At 50.1% G+C, this 20,117-nt stretch overlaps 1 protein-coding gene across 4 annotated transcripts in view; it reads left to right on the plus strand.

Moving 5' to 3' along the window:
• The first annotated feature begins 9,302 nt into the window (after positions 1-9,302).
• Positions 9,303-20,117, plus strand: part of PRDM9 (PR/SET domain 9) — a 384,129-nt gene continuing 373,314 nt past the window's right edge. For 2 of the 4 annotated variants that reach the window (XM_063942392.1, XM_063942396.1), the window contains exon 1: positions 9,313-9,371. The gene's annotated coding sequence lies outside the window, so the exon portion shown is untranslated. Of the gene's footprint in view, positions 9,372-20,117 lie in introns of all 4 variants that reach the window. The other 2 variants (XM_063942393.1, XM_063942394.1) reach the window with 2 other exon arrangements.

Here is a 20,117-nt window from a genome sequence, read left to right on the forward strand (position 1 = left end):
CTGCCTGCCGAGTGCCGACACAGAGGTAGCCACAGCCGTGAACTACCGCACTGTACACTGGTTGATAAAGAGATAGTAGTATACTCGTAACAACTAGTATGACGACGGTATAAAGAATGAAAAAAAAACCACGGTTAGGTGGTATATATTATAATACAATAATGGTTGGACGGACTGCCTGCCGAGTGCCGACACAGAGGTAGCCACAGCCGTGAACTACCGCACTGTACACTGGTTGATAAAGAGATAGTAGTATACTCGTAACAACTAGTATGACGACGGTATAAAGAATGAAAAAAAAACCACGGTTAGGTGGTATATATTATAATACAATTATGGTTGGACGGACTGCCTGCCGAGTGCCGACACAGAGGTAGCCACAGCCGTGAACTACCGCACTGTACACTGGTTGATAAAGAGATAGTAGTATACTCGTAACAACTAGTATGACGACGGTATAAAGAATGAAAAAAAAACCACGGTTAGGTGGTATATATTATAATACAATTATGGATGGACGGACTGCCTGCCGAGTGCCGACACAGAGGTAGCCACAGCCGTGAACTACCGCACTGTACACTGGTTGATAAAGAGATAGTAGTATACTCGTAACAACTAGTATGACGACGGTATAAAGAATGAAAAAAAAACCACGGTTAGGTGGTATATATTATAATACAATTATGGTTGGACGGACTGCCTGCCGAGTGCCGACACAGAGGTAGCCACAGCCGTGAACTACCGCACTGTACACTGGTTGATAAAGAGATAGTAGTATACTCGTAACAACTAGTATGACGACGGTATAAAGAATGAAAAAAAAACCACGGTTAGGTGGTATATAATACAATTATGGTTGGACGGACTGCCTGCCGAGTGCCGACACAGAGGTAGCCACAGCCGTGAACTACCGCACTGTACACTGGTTGATAAAGAGATAGTAGTATACTCGTAACAACTAGTATGACGACGGTATAAAGAATGAAAAAAAAACCACGGTTAGGTGGTATATATTATAATACAATTATGGTTGGACGGACTGCCTGCCGAGTGCCGACACAGAGGTAGCCACAGCCGTGAACTACCGCACTGTACACTGGTTGATAAAGAGATAGTAGTATACTCGTAACAACTAGTATGACGACGGTATAAAGAATGAAAAAAAAACCACGGTTAGGTGGTATATATTATAATACAATTATGGATGGACGGACTGCCTGCCGAGTGCCGACACAGAGGTAGCCACAGCCGTGAACTACCGCACTGTACACTGGTTGATAAAGAGATAGTAGTATACTCGTAACAACTAGTATGACGACGGTATAAAGAATGAAAAAAAAACCACGGTTAGGTGGTATATAATACAATTATGGTTGGACGGACTGCCTGCCGAGTGCCGACACAGAGGTAGCCACAGCCGTGAACTACCGCACTGTACACTGGTTGATAAAGAGATAGTAGTATACTCGTAACAACTAGTATGACGACGGTATAAAGAATGAAAAAAAAAACCACGGTTAGGTGGTATATATTATAATACAATTATGGATGGACGGACTGCCTGCCGAGTGCCGACACAGAGGTAGCCACAGCCGTGAACTACCGCACTGTACTGTGTCTGCTGCTAATATAGACTGGTTGATAAAGAGATAGTATACAATACTACTAATATACTGGTGGTCAGGCACTGGTCACCACTAGTCACACTGGCAGTGGCACTCCTGCAGCAAAAGTGTGCACTGTTTAATTTTAATATAATATTATTTATCATGTACTCCTGGCTCCTGCTATAACAACCTGCAGTGCTCCCCAGTCTCCCCCACAATTATAAGCTTTATATACAATACATTGATGTGCAGCACACTGGGCTGAGCAGTGCACACAGACTGAGTCACTGTGTGACTGTGTATCGTTTTTTTCAGGCAGAGAACGGATATATTAAATAAAACAAACAACTGCACTGTCTCTGGTGGTCACTGGTCACTGTGGTCGTCAGTCACTAAACTCTGTCTGCACTCTCTTCTAATCTACAGTATCACAGCAATCTCTCTCTCTCTCTCTCTTCTAAATCTAATCTAAATGGAGAGGACGCCAGCCACGTCCTCTCCCTATCAATCTCAATGCACGTGTGAAAATGGCGGCGACGCGCGGCTCCTTATATAGAATCCGAGTCTCGCGAGAATCCGACAGCGTCATGATGACGTTCGGGCGCGCTCGGGTTAACCGAGCAAGGCGGGAAGATCCGAGTCGCTCGGACCCGTGAAAAAAAAAGTGAAGTTCGTGCGGGTTCGGATTCAAAGAAACCGAACCCGCTCATCTCTAGTATATGCAGTACCCCTTTTACAAATGTCTGAACTTCAGGCACTGAAGCCAGTTCCTTTTGGAAGAAAATCGACAGGGCAGAAAATTGAACCTTAATGGACCCTAATTTTAGGCCCATAGACAGTCCTGTTTGCAGGAAATGGAGGAAACGACCCAGTTGAAATTCCTCTGTAGGGGCCTTCTTGGCCTCCCACCACGCAACATATTTTCGCCAAATGCGGTGATAATGTTTTGCGGTTACGTCCTTCCTGGCCTTGACCAGGGTAGGGATGACTTCATCTGGAATGCCTTTTTCCTTCAGGATCCGGCGTTCAACCACCAAGCCGTCAAACGCAGCCGCGGTAAGTCTTGGAACAAACAAGGCCCCTGCTGGAGCAGGTCCTTTCTTAGAGGTAGAGGCCACGGTTTGTCCGTGAGCATCTCTTGAAGTTCCGGATACCAAGTTCTTCTTGGCCAATCCGGAGCCACGAGTATCGTTCTTACTCCCCTTTGCCGTATAATTCTCAGTACTTTTGGTATGAGAGGCAGAGGAGGGAACACATACACTGACTGGAACACCCACGGTGTTACCAGAGCGTCCACAGCTATTGCCTGAGGATCTCTTGACCTGGCGCAATACCTGTCCAGTTTTTTGTTGAGGCGGGACGCCATCATATCCACCTTTGGTTTTTCCCAACGGTTCACAATCATGTGGAAGACTTCTGGATGAAGTCCCCACTCTTCCGTGTGTAGATCGTGTCTGCTGAGGAAGTCTGCTTCCCAGTTGTCCACTCCCGGAATGAACACTGCTGACAGTGCTATCACATGATCTTCCGCCCAGCGAAGAATCCTTGCAGCTTCTGCCATTGCCCCCCTGCTTCCCGTGCCGCCCTGTCTGTTTACGTGGGCGACTGACGTGATGTTGTCCGATTGGATCAATACCGCCTGACCCTGAAGCAGGGGTTTCGCTTGACTTAGGGCATTGTAAATGGCCCTTAGTTCCAGAATGTTTATATGAAGAGATGTCTCCAGGCTTGACCATAAGCCCTGGAAATTCCTTCCCTGTGTGACTGCTCCCCAGCCTCGCAGGCTGGCATCCGTGGCCACCAGGACCCAGTCCCGAATGCCGAATCTGCGGCCCTCTAGAAGATGAGCACTCTGCAACCACCACAGGAGGGATACCCTTGTCCCCGGTGACAGGGTTATCCGCTGAAGCATCTGAAGATGCGACCCGGACCATTTGTCCAGTAGGTTCCACTGGAAAGTCTTGCGTGGAATCTGCCGAATGGGATTGCTTCGTAGGAAGCCACCATTTTTACCCAGAACCCTTGTGCATTGATGCACTGAGACTTGGTTCGGTTTTAGGAGGTTCCTGACTAGCTCGGATAACTCCCTGGCTTTCTCCTCCGGGAGAAACACCTTCTTTCTGGACTGTGTCCAGGATCATCCCTAGGAACAGAAGACAAGTCGTCGGAACCAGCTGCGATTTTGGAATATTGAGAATCCAATCGTGCTGCCGCAACACTACCTGAGATAGTGCTACACCGACTTCCAAGTGTTCCCTGGATCTTACCCTTATCAGGGAATCGTCCAAGTAAGGGATAACTAAAATTTCCTTCCTTCGAAGGGATATCATTTCGGCCATTACCTTGGTAAAGACCCGGGGTGCCGTGGACCATCCCTACGGCAGCGTCCGAACTGATAGTGACAGTTCTGTACCATAACCTGAAATACCCTTGGTGAGAAGGGTAAATTTTGACATGAAGGTAAGCATCCTTGATGTCCCGAGACATCATGTAGTCCCCTTCTTCCAGGTTTGCAATCACTGCTCTGAGTGACTCAATTTTGAATTTGAACCTCTGTATGCAAGTGTTCAAAGATTTTAGATTTTAGATTTTAAAATCGGTCTCACCGAGCCGTCTGGCTTCGGTACCACAATAGTGTGGAATAATACCCCGTTCCCTGTTGCAGGAGGGGTATCTTGATTATCACCTGCTGGGAATACAGCTTGTGAATGGTTTCCAAAACTGCCTCCCTGTCAGCGGGAGACGTCGGTAAAACAGACCTTTGGAAACGGCGAGGGGGATACGTCTCGAATTCCAATTTGTACCCCTGAAATATTACCTGAAGGATCCAGGGGTCTACTTGCGAGTGAGCCCACTGCGCACTGAAATTCATTGAGAACGGGACCCCACCGTGCCTGAACTTGTAAAGCCCTAGCGTCATACTGAGGGCTTGGCAGAGGCGGAAAAGAATTTCTGTTCCTTGGAACTGGCTGATCTCTGCAGCCATTTTTCTCTCCCTCTGTCACGAGCAGAAAAGAGGAACCCTTTTGTCCGCTTGCCAACCAGGACTGCGCCTGATAATACGGCGTCTTATTTTGAGAGGCGACCTGGGGTACATCCCCTTTTTTGTTAAGGCAATACTTCCAAATGCCGTTTGGAATCCGCATCACCTGACCACTTTACTGGTATAATTGGACAATGCACTTATACTTGATGCCAGTCGGCAAATATTCCGCTGTGCATCATGCATATATAGAAATGCATCTTTTAATTGCTCTATAGGCAATAATATACTGTCCTTATCTAGGATATCAAATTTCCAGTCAGGGAATCCGACCACGCCAACCCAGCACTGCACATCCAGGCTGAGGCGATTGCTGGTCGCAGTATAACACCAGTATGTGTGTAAATACATTTTAGGATACCCTCCTGCTTTCTATCAGCAGGATCCCTAAGGGCGGCCATCTCCAGAGATGGTAGAGCCCTTGTTCTTACAAGCGTGTGAGCGCCTTATCCCCCCTAGGGGGTGTTTCCCAACGCACCCTAACCTCTGGCGGGAAAAGGTATACTGCCAATAACTTTTTAGAAATTATCAATTGTTATCGGGGGGAAACCCACGCATCATCACACACCTCATTTTATTTCTCAGATTCAGGAAAACTACAGGAAGTTTTTCCTCACCAAACATAATACCCCTTTTTTTTTTTGGTGGTATTTATATTATCAGAAGAGTGTAAACTTTTTCCATTGCCTCAATCATGCAATGTGTGGCCCTATTGGAAATCACTGTTGTCTCTTCACCGTCGACACAGGAGTCAGTATCCGTGTCGGCGTCTGTATCTGAGGTAACGGGCGCTTTAGAGCCCCTGTATGAGACGTCTGGACATGCACAAGCTGAGTAGCCGGCTGTCTCATGTCAACCACTGTCTTTTATACAAAGCTGACACTGTCACGCAATTTCAACAGTACATCCACTCAGGTGTCGACCCCCTAGGGGGTGACAACACTATTACAGACACTCTACTCCGTCTCCACATCATTTTTCTCCTCATACATGTCGACACAAACGTACCGACACACAGCACACACACAGGGAATGCTCTGATAGAGGACAGGACCCCACTAGCCCTTTGGGGAGACAGAGGGAGAGTTTGCCAGCACACACCAGAGCGCTATATATATACAGGGATAACCTTATATAAGTGTTTTTCCCTTTATAGCTGCTGTATTGTTTATACTGCGCCTAATTTGTGCCCCCCTCTCTTTTTTAACCCCTTTCTGTAGTGTAGTGACTGCAGGGGAGAGCCAGGGAGCTTCCCTCCAACTGAGCTGTGAGGGAAAATGGCGCCAGTGTGCTGAGGAGATAGGCTCCGCCCCTTTCTCGGCGTCCTTATCATCCGTTTTCTTGTATGTTTTGGCAGGGGTTAAATGCATCCATATAGCCCAGGAGTTATATGTGATGCATTTATTTTAGCCATAAAAGGTTTTCTATCGATTTATTGCGTCTCAGGGCGCTGCCCCCCCAGCGCCCTGCACCCTCAGTGACCGGAGTGTGAAGTGTGCTGAGAGCAATGGCGCACAGCTGCGGTGCTGTGCGCCTACCTTTATCTGAAGACAGGAAAGTCTTCTGCCGACGATTTTTCCGGACCTCTTCGCTCTTCTGGCTCTGTAAGGGGGCCGGCGGCGCGGCTCCGGTGACCCATCCAGGCTGAACCTGTGATCGTCCCTCTGGAGCTAATGTCCAGTAGCCTAAGAAGCCCAATCCACTCTGCACGCAGGTGAGTTCGCTTCTTCTCCCCTTAGTCCCTCGATGCAGTGAGCCTGTTGCCAGCAGGTCTCACTGAAAATAATAAACCTAAACTAAAACTTTCACAAAGAGCTCAGGAGAGCCCCTAGTGTGCACCCTTCTCGTCGGGCACAGAAAATCTAACTGAGGCTTGGAGGAGGGTCATAGGGGGAGGAGCCAGTGCACACCAGGTGATCCTAAAGCTTTCTTTAGATGTGCCCTGTCTCCTGCGGAGCCGCTATTCCCCATGGTCCTTACGGAGTTCCCAGCATCCACTAGGACGTCAGAGAAATTGACATATTGGCCCTTTCGGATCCGCTCCCGGACACAGGGCCGGAGAGCACGGTGCACTGCCGTGTTGGCTCGGTGAACAGTGTCTGACGCAAATGACACATGCGAGGCGGAAGAGGTGGAATACCGGCGCTCACGCCGTTCGCAACGCTTGACCAGTGCAAAGCCGTAGGAGGAGGACACACACTCTAAGGATGTGGAGGCAAGGGAAGAGTCTGTGCCCCAATGCCTATGCCTGTGTATACAGCGCTCGCTGGAAACCCTACGCGTACTGAGCCCCGGCTAGAGGACCGGGATGGATTACTAGATCTAAATCCGCGTCGGGGGAGTAACGGCGCTCCCCCGGAACCAGTCAGGGTCCTATGAAGACTAATCTGCGCAAGAGGGTCCTCCATCGGTCCCTGCAACCGCCGGACAACTGGTGTATGCATCAGCTGACTCCAGGTTTGTCCCGGCGTCCACGGCTGGTGAGACAAAAGCGAGACATTGTTTGATGCTCCCCCACCGGTCTCGCAGCGCTGTGAGCGGGGCTGGCGGAGGGGGAAAGTGGCCCCAGAGGACAGGAGTGGCGTAAGAGATCGCACAATGTTATCCGACAAAGAAACAGTGGGCAGACCCAATCCACCGGGCTCGGAGGACAACAAGGGAGCCACTGCCGACACAACAGCGGCACGAATGGCGGACAAAAACTGTGGCGTCCACCAAGGATGGGGCAGCCGCCGTTGAAGGCGGCCGAAGATCAGACCCAACACACGAGTCGCGCGCCCCACGGGAGGTTCGCAAACCACCCGTCGGGAGCAAGGATCCCGAAGATCCAGCACTGTCGGGCATCACGGCGTAGCCATCCCGCTGTAATAAATCCTGCCATACCCACCTGCGCTTCGCACTCCTCCGATCTCGAACATTGGCCTAAGGACGAGATACTGGAGCCTAGACACTGCTAGAAAGGGGGGCAGTGCAAAGGTCGAAGGAGGGTTGGGGCTGGGGTGAGTGACCGGCAGCCGGGGTCCCTGCCCGTGACCGGCAGGGTCCGAATGGCCACGGCTGGCTATAGAACTATGCGCCACGCGTACGACCCACGGGCGGGCGTGGCGCGACCCCTGCCGACGGGCCCAGCCAGGTCCGACGGCGGCGACAGGCCATGCGCAGCAGAAGGGAGGGCGCGTCGTACCGTCCGGGTACGGGCGGGCGCTGGCCTGTATTTGAATAATCTTTACCATCGGGGGCAGGCCTAATATGGGCCCCCCTGGTGACAAAAGGGGTGACAGCAAGCGCGCGCCACACGGACCCATCGTGTCCGGCAGCCGCGCAACCCCCCGCTGGGGAGTTTTTGCGTGGGCAGTTTTTTTTTTTTTCTTGCTATTTCTTTGTAAGGGATAAAACCCCTGTAAAAATATGACAACCATGTGCCTAACCATTAGGCCCCCAAACAGCACAATATATATATATATCAGGGAAGGGGGGGGGGGGTTCCCCCCTTGGCGTTGGGCAGCTGCCGAGCGGTAGGGCTGACTCGTGCGGCCGTCAGCTGTCTGAAGCGGTGGGTCAGGGACGGAACGACTCCGTCCCTGGTGAGTCACCTCAGCCGTCCCAAGACCCCCAGCGCTCCGTCCCCGTCCGCAGCTAGCGGCGGGGACGGAGACGGAAAAAGAAGGTGAAAGAGCGTGCAGGGGCGGGCGGGCGGCCGTTCCCGGTCGCGCACGCGCCAGGTCTCCTGAACGCGGCGCGCCCGGCCTACCCCGGCTACCTCAAGCGGTGAAGAGGATGTACGCACTAGGGCTCCGGCACCGCAGCGCAGCTGGCCTGTCCCGGCCTGACCAGGCACACGCTGGAGACCATGAAGCCGGGCGGGAGGGCTGAGCTGCGCCGTGGTTGATATGCCGACGGCCCTCTGAATAGTAAGTGCAATATGTGAATCCCAGCGCTGTGAGCAGAAGGTACAAAAGCTATTACTATAAAATTAGAAAAAGACACCAAGAAAAGAGACACAGAGGAGATAGAAGGAAGATTAGGGACGGACAAGAGAGAAAAGAGCTAGGGAGATGATATGAGGAGGAAAGGAAACAAGTAATAGGAGAATCAGTATACTTATCGGTCTATCAGTCTCATGAAAAAAAACTGGAAGAGGCAGAATGTCCTAAGTCTGAAGACTATATGTATGCCAGACCAGCCCCTATACAGAATCCAGCCAATCACAATCCAGCCAGTTTTCCTTAAGTTCCTCCCACAAAAAACTGTAACCCCTTCCGTGCCAGCGTGCTGCATCAAGAGGCGTGCCGGAAGCCCATACGGCGAGTTTATGCTGCTTTCGGCCACATTCATGACCTACGCAGTCTAAAGAGGGACAGGGAGCATGCCAGCAGCTCACAGAGTGACGGAAATGGGGGGTATGGCTTGTGGTAGCGACACTGTCGTTAAGCCACACCCCCTTTCACATAGATCACGCCCCCTTTTGGGCGCGTGTGCGGGAGTCCCGTTTCCCATCATTAAAATATTGGGCGGTATGCGTCCCTGACAGTCAGATATACTGTAAAATTAATCTGAAGTTCCATTCAAAACTTTTCCAGAAAGCAGGGGACTGGGTCTGTTCCATGTTCTGTTTGGAAACAATAAAGTTTATATTAAAAAAAAGTGTTGACGATTCCTCAGAGGCAGAGCAGAGCTGTGAGGGGAGACTGCTGTGCTGCTGCTGCTGCTGTGTGTGTGTGGTAAATTGTGTTATATAGTACAGTACCGTGTGTATATGTCACTGTGTGGTACATTGTGTTTTATAGTACAGTACCGTGTGTATATGTCACTTTGTGGTACATAATGTTATATAGTACAGTACCATGTGTATATGTCATTTCGTGGTACATTATGTTACTTAGCACACTACTGTGTATTTCTCTGACGTCCTAGTGGATGCTGGGAACTCCGTAAGGGGAATAGACGGGCTCCGCAGGAGACTGGGCACTCTAAAAGAAAGATTAGGTACTATCTGGTGTGCACTGGCTCCTCCCTCTATGCCCCTCCTCCAGACCTCAGTTAGATTTCTGTGCCCGGCCGAGCTGGATGCACACTAGGGGCTCTCCTGAGCTCCTAGAAAGAAAGTATATGTTAGGTTTTTTATTTTACAGTGAGACCTGCTGGCAACAGGCTCACTGCAACGAGGGACTAAGGGGAGAAGAAGCGAACCTACCTGCTTGCAGCTAGCTTGGGCTTCTTAGGCTACTGGACACCATTAGCTCCAGAGGGATCGACCGCAGGATCCGTCCTTGGTGTTCGGTCCCGGAGCCGCGCCGCCGTCCCCCTTACAGAGCCAGAAGCATGAAGATGGTCCGGAAAATCGGCGGCAGAAGACTTCAGTCTTCACCAAGGTAGCGCACAGCACTGCAGCTGTGCGCCATTGCTCCTCTTACACACTTCACACTCCGGACACTGAGGGTGCAGGGCGCTGGGGGGGCGCCCTGAGCAGCAATAAAAACACCTTGGCTGGCAAAATAATCACAATATATAGCCCCAGAGGCTATATATGTGATAATTACCCCTGCCAGAATCCATAAAAAAGCGGGAGAAAAGTCCGCGAAAAAGGGGCAGAGCTATCTCCCTCGGCACACTGGCGCCATTTTCTCTTCACAGTGTAGCTGGAAGACAGCTCCCCAGGCTCTCCCCTGTAGTTTTCAGGCTCAAAGGGTTAAAAAGAGAGGGGGGGCACTAAATTTAGGCGCAATATTGTTTATACAAGCAGCTATTGGGGAAAATTCACTCAGTGATAGTGTTTATCCCTACATTATATAGCGCTCTGGTGTGTGCTGGCATACTCTCTCTCTGTCTCCCCAAAGGGCTGTGTGGGGTCCTGTCCTCAGTCAGAGCATTCCCTGTGTGTGTGCGGTGTGTCGGTACGGCTGTGTCGACATGTTTGATGAGGAGGCTTATGTGGAGGCGGAGCAGATGCCGATAAATGGGATGTCGCCCCCTGTGGGCCGACACCAGAGTGGATGGATAGGTGGAAGGTATTAACCGACAGTGTCAACTCCTTACATAAAAGGCTGGATGACGTAACAGCTATGGGACAGCCGGCTTCTCAGCCCGCGCCTGCCCAGGCGTCTCAAAGGCCATCAGGGGCTCAAAAACGCCCGCTCCCTCCGATGGCAGACACAGATGTCGACACGGAGTCTGACTCCAGTGTCGACGAGGTTGAGACATATACACAATCCACTAGGACCATCCGTTACATGATCCCGGCAATAAAAAATGTGTTACACATTTCTGACATTAACCCAAGTACCACTAAAAAAAAAAAAAAAAAAAAGGGTTTTATGTTTGGGGAGAAAAAGCAGGCAGTGTTTTGTTCCCCCATCAAATGAGTGAATGAAGTGTGAAAAAGCGTGGGTTCCCCCGATAAGAAACTGGTAATTTCTAAAAAGTTACTGATGGCGTACCTTTTCCCGCCAGAGGATAAGTTACGCTGGGAGATATCCCCTAGGGTGGATAAGGCGCTCACACGTTTGTCAAAAAAGGTGGCACTGCCGTCTTAGGATACGGCCACTTTGAAGGTACCTGCTGATAAAAAGCAGGAGGCTATCCTGAAGTCTGTATTTACACACTCAGGTACTAGACTGAGACCTGCAGATAGTGCTGCTGCAGCGTGGTCTGTAACCCTGTCAAACAGGGATACTATTTTGCGAACATAAGACGTCGTCTTATATATGAGGGATGCACAGAGGGATATTTTGCCGGCTGGCATCCAGAATGAATGCAATGTCCAATCTGTCAGGAGGGTATTAGAGACTAGAGATGTGCACCGGAAATTTTTCGGGTTTTGTGTTTTGGTTTTGGGTTCGGTTCCGCGGCCGTGTTTTGGCTTCGACCGCGTTTTGGCAAAACCTCACCGATTTTTTTTTGTCGGATTCGGGTGTGTTTTGGATTCGGGTGTTTTTTTCAAAAAACACTAAAAAACAGCTTAAATCAAAGAATTTGGGGGTCATTTTGATCCCAAAGTATTATTAACCTCAAAAACCATAATTTACACTCATTTTCAGTCTATTCTGAATACCTCACACCTCACAATATTATTTTTAGTCCTAAAATTTGCACCGAGGTCGCTGGATGACTAAGCTAAGCGACCCTAGTGGCCGACACAAACACCTGGCCCATCTAGGAGTGGCACTGCAGTGTCACGCAGGATGTCCCTTCCAAAAAACCCTCCCCAAACAGCACATGACGCAAAGAAAAAAAGAGGCGCAATGAGGTAGCTGTGTGAGTAAGCTAAGCGACCCTAGTGGCCGACACAAACACCTGGCCCATCTAGGAGTGGCACTGCAGTGTCACGCAGGATGGCCCTTCCAAAAAACACTCCCCAAACAGCACATGACGCAAAGAAAAAAAGAGGCGCAATGAGGTAGCTGTGTGAGTAAGCTAAGCGACCCTAGTGGCCGACACAAACACCTGGCCCATCTAGGAGTGGCACTGCAGTGTCACGCAGGATGTCCCTTCCAAAAAACCCTCCCCAAACAGCACATGACGCAAAGAAAAAAAGAGGCGCAATGAGGTAGCTGTGTGAGTAAGCTAAGCGACCCTAGTGGCCGACACAAACACCTGGCCCATCTAGGAGTGGCACTGCAGTGTCACGCAGGATGGCCCTTCCAAAAAACACTCCCCAAACAGCACATGACGCAAAGAAAAAAAGAGGCGCAATGAGGTAGCTGTGTGAGTAAGCTAAGCGACCCTAGTGGCCGACACAAACACCTGGCCCATCTAGGAGTGGCACTGCAGTGTCACGCAGGATGTCCCTTCCAAAAAACCCTCCCCAAACAGCACATGACGCAAAGAAAAAATAAGATTTTACTTACCGATAAATCTATTTCTCGTAGTCCGTAGTGGATGCTGGGGACTCCGTCAGGACCATGGGGATTAGCGGCTCCGCAGGAGACAGGGCACAAAAATAAAGCTTTAGGATCAGGTGGTGTGCACTGGCTCCTCCCCCTATGACCCTCCTCCAAGCCTCAGTTAGGATACTGTGCCCGGACGAGCGTACACAATAAGGAAGGATTTTGAATCCCGGGTAAGACTCATACCAGCCACACCAATCACACCGTACAACTTGTGATCTGAACCCAGTTAACAGTATGACAAATGTAGGAGCCTCTGAACAGACGGCTCACAACAATAACAACCCGATTTTTTTGTAACAATAACTATGTACAAGTATTGCAGACAATCCGCACTTGGGATGGGCGCCCAGCATCCACTACGGACTACGAGAAATAGATTTATCGGTAAGTAAAATCTTATTTTCTCTGACGTCCTAGTGGATGCTGGGGACTCCGTCAGGACCATGGGGATTATACCAAAGCTCCCAAACGGGCGGGAGAGTGCGGATGACTCTGCAGCACCGAATGAGAGAACTCCAGGTCCTCTTTAGCCAGGGTATCAAATTTGTAGAATTTTACAAACGTGTTCTCCCCCGACCACGTAGCTGCTCGGCAGAGTTGTAATGCCGAGACCCCTCGGGCAGCCGCCCAGGATGAGCCCACCTTCCTTGTGGAATGGGCCTTGACAGATTTAGGCTGTGGCAGGCCTGCCACAGAATATGCAAGTTGAAATGTGCTACAAATCCAACGAGCAATCGTCTGCTTAGAAGCAAGAGCACCCAGTTTGTTGGGTGCATACAGGATAACAGCAAGTCAGTTTTCCTGACTCCAGCCGTCCTGGAAACCTATATTTTCAGGGCCCTGACAACATCTAGCAACTTGGAGTCCTCCAAGTCCCTAGTAGCCGCAGGTACCACAATAAGCTGGTTCAGGTGAAACGCTGACACCACCTTAGGAAAAAACTGGGGACGAGTCCGCAGCTCTGCCCTGTCCGAATGGACAATCAGATATGGCTTTTGTGAGACAAAGCCGCCAATTCTGACACTCGCCTGGCCGAGGCCAGGGCCAACAGCATGGTCACTTTTCATGTGATATATTTCAAATCCACAGATTTGAGCGGTTTAAAATGTGATTTGAGGAATCCCAGAACTACGTTGAGATCCCACAGTGCCACTGGAGGCACAAAAAAGGGGGTTGTATATGCAATACTCCCTTGACAAACTTCTGTACTTCAGGAACTGAAGCCAATTCTTTCTGGAAGAAAATTGACAGGGCCGAAATTTGAACCTTAATGGACCCCAATTTGAGGCCCATAGACACTCCTGTTTGCAGGAAATGCAGGAATCGACCGAGTTGAAATTTCTTCGTGGGGCCTTCCTGGCCTCACACCACGCAACATATTTTCGCCACATGTGGTGATAATGTTGTGCGGTCACCTCCTTCCTGGCTTTGACCAGGGTAGGAATGACCTCTTCCGGAATGCCTTTTTCCCTTAGGATCCGGCGTTCCACCGCCATGCCGTCAAACGCAGCCGCGGTAAGTCTTGGAACAGACCTGGTACTTGCTGAAGCAAGTCCCTTCTTAGCGGCAGAGGCCATGAGTCCTCTGTGAGCATTTCTTGAAGTTCCGGGTGCCACGTCCTTCTTGGCCAATCCGGAGCCACGAGTATAGTTCTTACTCCTCTACGTCTTATAATTCTCAGTACCTTGGGTATGAGAAGCAGAGGAGGGAACACATACACCGACTGGTACACCCACGGTGTTACCAGAACGTCCACAGATATTGCTTGAGGGTCTCTTGACCTGGCGCAATACCTGTCCAGTTTTTTGTTCAGGCGGGACGCCATCATGTCCACCTTTGGTCTTTCCCAACGGTTCACAATCATGTGGAATACTTCCCGATGAAGTCCCCACTCTCCCGGGTGGAGGTCGTGCCTGCTGAGGAAGTCTGCTTCCCAGTTGTCCACTCCCGGAATGAACACTGCTGACAGTGCTATCACATGATTTTTCGCCCAGCGAAGAATCCTTGCAGTTTCTGCCATTGCCCTCCTGCTTCTTGTGCCGCCCTGTCTGTTTACGTGGGCGACTGCCGTGATGTTGTCCCACTGGATCAATACCGGCTGACCTTGAAGCAGAGGTCTTGCTAAGCTTAGAACATTGTAAATTGCCCTTAGCTCCAGTATATTTATGTGGAGAGAAGTCTCCAGACTTGATCACACTCCCTGGAAATTTTTTTCCCTGTGTGACTGCTCCCCAGCCTCTCAGGCTGGCATCCGTGGTCACCAGGACCCAGTCCTGAATGCCGAATCTGCGGCCCTTTAGTAGATGAGCACTCTGCAGCCACCGCAGAAGAAACACCCTTGTCCTTGGAGACAGGGTTATCCGCTGATGCATCTGAAGATGCGATCCGGACCATTTTTCCAGCAGATCCCTCTGAAAAGTTCTTGCGTGAAATCTGCCGAATGGAATCGCTTCGTAAGAAGCCACCATTTTTCCCAGGACCCTTGTGCAATGATGCACTGACACTTTTCCTGGTTTTAGGAGGTTCCTGACTAGCTCGGATAACTCCCTGGCTTTCTTCTCCGGGAGAAACACCTTTTTCTGGACTGTGTCCAGAATCATCCCTAGGAACAGCAGACGTGTCGTCGGAAACAGCTGCGGTTTTGGAATATTTAGAATCCACCCGTGCTGTCGTAGAACTACTTGAGATAGTGCTACTCCAACCTCCAACTGTTCTCTGGACCTTGCCCTTATCAGGAGATCGTCCATTTTCTTTGAAGAAGAATCATCATTTCGGCCATTACCTTGGTAAGGACCCGGGGTGCCGTGGACAATCCAACCGGCAGCGTCTGAAACTGATAGTGACAGTTCTGTACCACGAACCTGAGGTACCCTTGGTGAGAAGGGCAAATTGGGACATGGAGGTAAGCATCCCTGATGTCCCGGGACACCATATAGTCCCCTTCTTCCTGGTTCGCTATCACTGCTCTGAGTGACTCCATCTTGATTTGAACCTTTGTATGTAAGTGTTCAAATATTTCAGATTTAGAATAGGTCTCACCGAGCCGTCTGGCTTCAGTACCACAATATAGTGTGGAATAATACCCCTTTCCTTGTTGTAGGAGGGGTACTTTGATTATCACCTGCTGGGAATACAGCTTGTGAATTGTTTCCACTACTGCCTCCCTGTCGGAGGGAGACGTTGGTAAAGCCGACTTCAGGAACCTGCGAGGGGGAGACGTCTCGAATTTCCAATCTGTACCCCTGGGATACTACTTGTAGGATCCAGGGGTCCACTTGCGAGTGAGCCCACTGCGTGCTGAAACTCTTGAGACGACCCCCCACCGCACCTGAGTCCGCTTGTACGGCCCCAGCGTCATGCTGAGGACTTGGCAGAAGCGGTGGAGGGCTTCTGTTCCTGGGAATGGGCTGCCTGCTGCAGTCTTCTTCCCTTTCCTCTATCCCATGGCAGATATGACTGGCCTTTTGCCCGCTTGCCCTTATGGGGACGAAAGGACTGAGGCTGAAAAGACGTTGTCTTTTTCTCCTTTATACGGCAATACTTCCATGTGCCGTTTGGAATCTGCATCACCTGACCACTGTCGTGTCCATAAACAACTTCTGGCAGATATGGACATCGCACTTACTCTTGATGCCAGAGTGCAAATATCTCTCTGTGCATCTCGCATATATAGAAATGCATCCTTTAAATGCTCTATAGTCAATAAAATACTGTCCCTGTCAAGGGTATCAATATTTTCAGTCAGGGAATCCGACCAAGCCACCCCAGCGCTGCACATCCAGGCTGAGGCGATCGCTGGTCGCAGTATAACACCAGTATGTGTGTATATACTTTTTAGGATATTTTCCAGCCTCCTATCAGCTGGCTCCTTGAGGGCGGCCCTATCCGGAGACGGTACCGCCACTTGTTTTGATAAGCGTGTGAGCGCCTTATCCACCCTAAGGGGTGTTTCCCAACGCGCCCTAACTTCTGGCGGGAAAGGGTATACCGCCAATAATTTTCTATCGGGGGAAACCCACGCATCATCACACACTTCATTTAATTTATCTGATTCAGGAAAAACTACAGGTAGTTTTTTCACACTCCACATAATACCCTTTTTTGTGGTACTTGTAGTATCAGAAATATGTAACACCTCCTTCATTGCCCTTAACGAGTAACGTGTGGCCCTAAAGGAAAATATGTTTGTTTCTTCACCGTCGACACTGGAGTCAGTGTCCGTGTCTGTGTCGACCGACTGAGGTAAAAGGACGTTTTAACGCCCCTGACGGTGTTTGAGACGCCTGGACAGGTACAAATTGGTTTGCCGGCCGTCTCATGTCGTCAACCGACCTTGCAGCGTGTTGACATTATCACGTAATTCCTTAAATAAGCCATCCATTCCGGTGTCGACTCCCTAGAGAGTGACATCACCATTACAGGCAATTGCTCCGCCTCCTCACCAACATCGTCCTCATACATGTCGACACACACGTACCGACACACAGCACACACACAGGGAATGCTCTGATAGAGGACAGGACCCCACTAGCCCTTTGGAGAGACAGAGGGAGAGTTTGCCAGCACACACCAAAACGCTATAATTATACAGGGACAACCTTTATATAAGTGTTTCTCTAAACGTCCTAGTGGATGCTGGGGACTCCGTCAGGACCATGGGGATTAGCGGCTCCGCAGGAGACAGGGCACAAAAATAAAGCTTTAGGATCAGGTGGTGTGCACTGGCTCCTCCCCCTATGACCCTCCTCCAAGCCTCAGTTAGGTTTTTGTGCCCGTCCGAGCAGGGTGCAATCTAGGTGGCTCTCTTAAGGAGCTGCTTAGAAAAAGTTTTAGGTTTTTTATTTTCAGTGAGTCCTGCTGGCAACAGGCTCACTGCATCGAGGGACTTAGGGGAGAGAAGTTCAACTCACCTGCGTGCAGGATGGATTGGCTTCTTAGGCTACTGGACACCATTAGCTCCAGAGGGAGTCGGAACACAGGTCTCACCCTGGGGTTCGTCCCGGAGCCGCGCCGCCGACCCACCTTGCAGATGCTGAAGATTGAAGGTCCAGAAACCGGCGGCAGAAGGCTTTTCAGTCTTCATGAAGGTAGCGCACAGCACTGCAGCTGTGCGCCATTGTTGTCACACACTTCACACCATTAGGTCACGGAGGGTGCAGGGCGCTGCTGGGGGCGCCCTGGGCAGCAATGTATAATACTTTTTATGGCTAAAAAATACATCACATATAGCCTTTGAGGCTATATGGATGTATTTAATCCCTGCCAGATATCTCAAACTCCGGGAGAAAAGCCCGCCGGAATAGGGGGCGGGGCTTATTCTCCTCAGCACACAGCGCCATTTTCCTGCTCAGCTCCGCTGTGAGGAAGGCTCCCAGGACTCTCCCCTGCACTGCACTACAGAAACAGGGTAAAACAGAGAGGGGGGGCACTTTTTTTGGCGATATTTTATATATTTAAGCTGCTATAAGGATACAACACTTATATAAGGTTGTTCCCATATATATTATAGCGCTTGGGTGTGTGCTGGCAAACTCTCCCTCTGTCTCCCCAAAGGGCTAGTGGGGTCCTGTCTTCAATAGAGCATTCCCTGTGTGTCTGCTGTGTGTCGGTACGTGTGTGTCGACATGTATGAGGACGATGTTGGTGTGGAGGCAGAGCAATTGCCGATAATGGTGATGTCACCCCCCAGGGAGTCGACACCGGAATGGATGGCTTTGTTTATGGAATTACGTGATAATGTCAGCACATTACAAAAATCAGTTGACGACATGAGACGGCCGGAAAACCAGTTGGTACCTGCCCAGGCGTCTCAGACACCGTCAGGGGCTGTAAAACGCCCTTTACCTCAGTCGGTCGACACAGACCCAGACACGGACACTGAATCTAGTGTCGACGGTGAAGAAACAAACGTATTTTCAAGTAGGGCCACACGTTATATGATCACGGCAATGAAGGAGGCTTTGCATATCTCTGATACTGCAAGTACCACAAAAAGGGGTATTATGTGGGGAGTGAAAAAAACTACCTGTAGTTTTTCCTGAATCAGAGGAATTGAACGTGGGTTAACCCAGATAGAAAAGTGCTAATTTCAAAAAAGTTATTGGCATTATACCCTTTCCCGCCAGAGGTTAGGGCGCGCTGGGAAACACCCCCTAAGGTGGATAAGGCGCTCACACGCTTATCAAAACAAGTGGCGTTACCGTCTCCTGATACGGCCGCCCTCAAGGATCCAGCTGATAGGAGGCTGAAAACTACCCTAAAAAGTATATACACACATACTGGTGTTATACTGCGACCAGCCATCGCCTCAGCCTGGATGTGCAGTGCTGGGGTGATCTGGTCGGATTCCCTGACTGAAAATATTGATACCCTGGATAGGGACAGTATTTTACAGACTTTAGAGCAATTAAAGGATGCTTTTCTTTATATGCGAGATGCTCAGAGGGATATTTGCACTCTGGCATCGAGAGTAAGTGCGATGTCCATATCTGCCAGAAGAAGTTTATGGACACGACAGTGGTCAGGTGATGCGGATTCCAAACGGCATATGGAAGTATTGCCGTATAAAGGGGAGGAATTATTTGGCGTCGGTCTATCGGATCTGGTGGCCACGGCAACGGCCGGGAAATCCACCTTTTTACCTCAGACCCCCTCCCAACAGAAAAAGACACCGTCTTTTCAGCCGCAGTCCTTTCGGTCCTATAAGAACAAGCGGGCAAAAGGACAGTCATATCTGCCCCGAGGCAGAGGAAAGGGTAAGAGAGGGCAGCAAGCAGCTCCTTCCCAGGAACAGAAGCCCTCCGCGGGTTCTGCAAAGCCCTCAGCATGACGCTGGGGCCTTACAAGCGGACTCAGAAACGGTGGGGGGTCGACTCAAGAATTTCAGCGCGCAGTGGGCTTGCTCACAGGTGGACCCCTGGATCCTGCAGATAATATCTCAGGGTTACAGGTTGGAATTCGAGAAGTCTCCCCCTCGCCGGTTCCTAAAGTCTGCTCTGCCAACGTCTCCCTCAGACAGGGCGACGGTATTGGAAGCCATTCACAAGCTGTATTCTCAGCAGGTGATAGTCAAGGTACCCCTCCTACAACAGGGAAAGGGGTATTATTCCACACTATTTGTGGTACCGAAGCCGGACGGTTCGGTAAGACCTATTCTAAATCTGAAATCTTTGAACCTGTACATACAAAAATTCAAGTTCAAGATGGAGTCACTCAGAGCAGTGATAGCGAATCTGGAAGAAGGGGACTTTATGGTGTCCCTGGACATCAAGGATGCTTACCTGCATGTCCCAATTTGCCCTTCACATCAAGGGTACCTCAGGTTCGTGGTGCAAAACTGTCATTATCAGTTTCAGACGCTGCCGTTTGGATTGTCCACGGCACCTCGGGTCTTTACCAAGGTAATGGCCGAAATGATGTTTCTTCTACGAAGAAAAGGCGTATTAATTATCCCTTACTTGGACGATCTCCTGATAAGAGCAAGGTCCAGAGAACAGCTGGAGGACGGAGTAGCACTAACCCAAGTAGTGCTGCAACAACACGGGTGGATTCTGAATTTCCCAAAATCTCAGTTGACCC

Source organism: Pseudophryne corroboree, chromosome 10 (genome assembly GCF_028390025.1).
Source record: "Pseudophryne corroboree isolate aPseCor3 chromosome 10, aPseCor3.hap2, whole genome shotgun sequence".
Classification (NCBI taxonomy): domain Eukaryota; kingdom Metazoa; phylum Chordata; class Amphibia; order Anura; family Myobatrachidae; genus Pseudophryne; species Pseudophryne corroboree.